We start from the raw sequence: 2,912 nt of genomic DNA, 5'->3' as shown, positions 1-2,912 counted from the left end.
GTTTATCCTCTGCTAACTGGAGGATAGCCTGGGCTAGAGGAGATCATGTTTAAAACAAAGAAAAACAACAAAAATCCACAGAAAACTCAAAACAAGAACATCAGAAAAATAAAAAATATGGCTGATTCTCTTTTGATATGCATGAATGGAAGAAAGGAAATCAATTGATCAGTCAATCAGTTAATCAATCAAGACACCCCTTGGTTCTGGTTTCTTCACAGACTCCTTCGGTGAAGACCTACTTCCTTCATTCTGAGGCTGGCGATTGGAAAGTCACTGTTCTTTGTACAAATTCCTCTCTCGGTCAGGCTGAACAGCTCGCTATGTTCTGCTGTTTGTGGAGTAAGGCCCTGAAGGAAATGGAGGACGGATGACAGAGAGGGTTTTAGAGGAAAGGAGGGAGGGAGAACGTAAGTGTCAGGTGGTGGTGCATGCCTTTAATCCCAGCACTCAGGAGGCAGAGGCGGGTGGATCTTAGGAGTTTGAGGCCAGCCTGGTCTATCTACATAGTGAGTTCAAGGCCATCCAGGGCTACACAGGGAAACCCTATTTCAATAAACCAAAACCAGGGCTGGAGGGATGGTTCAGGGGTTAAGAGCACTGACTACTCTTCCAGGGGTCCTGAGTTCAATCCCAGCAACCACATGGCTCACAACCATCTGTAATGAGATCTGATGCCCTCTTCTGGTGTGTCTGAAGACAGCTACAGTGTACTTATATATAATAAAAAAACAAACAAAAAAAAACCCCAAAAACTCAAACCAAACCAACCAACCAAACAAGAGATAATGTCTATATACTATTTTACAACTTGAAGGAATTTCTTTTCTGTACCCAGGTTCAAACCCATGAATACCAAACACACTTTCTAGCTGAATCTTTACCTTCACCCCTAATGACATGATTTTTATTTTATTTTACATTCATGAGTGTTTTGCCTTCATGTGAGTTTGTGTACCATGAATGCCTGGTGCCAGAAGAGGTCACTGGGTTCCTTAGAGCTGGAGTCACAGACAGTTGTAAGCCACTCTGCGGGTGCTGGGAATCAAACCTGGGTCCTCTGGAAGAGCAGTCAGTGCTCTTAACCACTGAGTAATCTCTCTAGCCCTCCTAAGAAAAAATTTTAAGAATTAATTCATGCTCCCTCTTTAGAATTCTGTAGAATGCTCTAAATTTGAGGGAATATGTATATGAAATATGCATTGAAAACATCATGGCTGAAGGTGAAGATGATATTTTTTTTCTTTTCTTTTTTTTCGGAGCTGGGGACCGAACCCAAGGCTTGCGCTCGCTAGGCAAGTGCTCTATCACTGAGCTAAATCCCCAACCCCTGAAGATGATATTTAAAGGGTAAGAAAAGCTGTCTATGGCTAGTTGCTAAAATCCTAGAGTAATAGAATTCTACTACATCCCTAGAGTATTTAATAGGATTCTAGGATTTGGAAAACAGGATATTTCAGTATTCATAAGCGGAGTCTTGGTTAGGGTTATTATTGCTGTGATGAAACACCATGACCAAAAGCAAGAGGAAAGGGCTTATCTTGCTTATATTTCTCAGCATAGTTCATCATCAAAGGAAGGCAGGGCAGGAACTCAAACAGGACAGGAACCTGGAGGAAGGGGCTGATGGAAGCCATGGAGGGGTGCTGCCTATTGGCTTAAGATGGCTTGCCCAGCCTGCTTTCTTACAGAACCCAGGATCACCAGCCCAAATATGGCACAATGGGGTGTGCCCTCTCCAATTTATAACTAATTAAGGAAAGGCTTTACGGGTCTGCCTCCAACCTCATCTCATGGAAGCAGTTTCTTCATTGAGGTTTTCTCCCCTCAGGTGACTTTTGTTTGTGTTACAAGTTGACAAAACTTTCCAGCACCACAGGGATTTTAGAGCTAACCATCAAAGAGTGTCTGGGTACAAAGTTACTTTGTGTTTTCAGACTGTGATCCTTGGGCCAGCATGCTGAGTGAATGGTGGCAGCACATGGTCAGCAGACCAAAGTGGCTCTTCTCTTCCCAGCTGTGCACTACTAGTAAAAGTGGCCGGAGAGCTCTTCCCCAGAGAGACAGCAAACCTGCAGGTCCCAGATCGCACCCTCTTGCACAGCTCCCCGTTAAACATTTACCGGCAAACATCTGGAGCAGATCTGCTGTCCTTACTGGAAAAGAGCATGCTTGTGTCAAATACAGTTTTCAAACAGGGTTTTGCAGCTCCAGGGGAGTTTGAACCACAGGTTTAGATGACTATTTTCTTGCTTTCCTAGTGAAATGCCAAGTGCAGAGAACCTGAAGACCAGTATCTCACTTTGCTCCATCACTTTGCTCCATCAATTCGTCTTAAGCGGCTTGATTAATTTTACTACTTATTAAAACAGGAATAGTAGCCCAGCAGACCGTTGGCATTGTAGTAAATCTGTATCTGATGATGACAGTGTAAAACACTTTAGAATGTCTTCAGACCGTTCACAGGAAGGAAAGCCTTCTGGTTGTCAGTGTGGAGTTTAGGAAAATTAGCCTTATTGGTTTTGTTAGCTAAGTAGTTACAAAAATGAGTGTGTTGCAGAAAAATGCCACTCCCTTGTTTTCTAGGCTAGAGAGCAGTTTCTGTTGAACATCTGAACGTATTAATATTTTGGTTCTTTTTCAGTCACAGTGTTGGAAAACTATATTGATTAGTTTGCTCATTAGTTCTATCATCTATCTATGGTTTAATTACAGACAGGATCTCATTAAGCAGCTCCAGCTGTCCTGGAACTCTCAATACAGATCTCAAACTCACAGAGATTCGCCTGCCTCCGCCTCCCAAGTGCTAGGATCAAAGGTGTGACCACTGCACCCTGAAGTCTTTTTCTTCATCAGTTTGATCTAGAGGCTCCCTGAGATTGTACGTTGAGAACTGTCTCTCATAAAGCATC

Source organism: Rattus rattus, chromosome 5, assembly GCF_011064425.1.
Source record: "Rattus rattus isolate New Zealand chromosome 5, Rrattus_CSIRO_v1, whole genome shotgun sequence".
In the NCBI taxonomy this organism is placed as follows: Eukaryota; Metazoa; Chordata; class Mammalia; order Rodentia; family Muridae; genus Rattus; species Rattus rattus.
Note: the sequence above shows the minus strand (reverse complement) of the source record.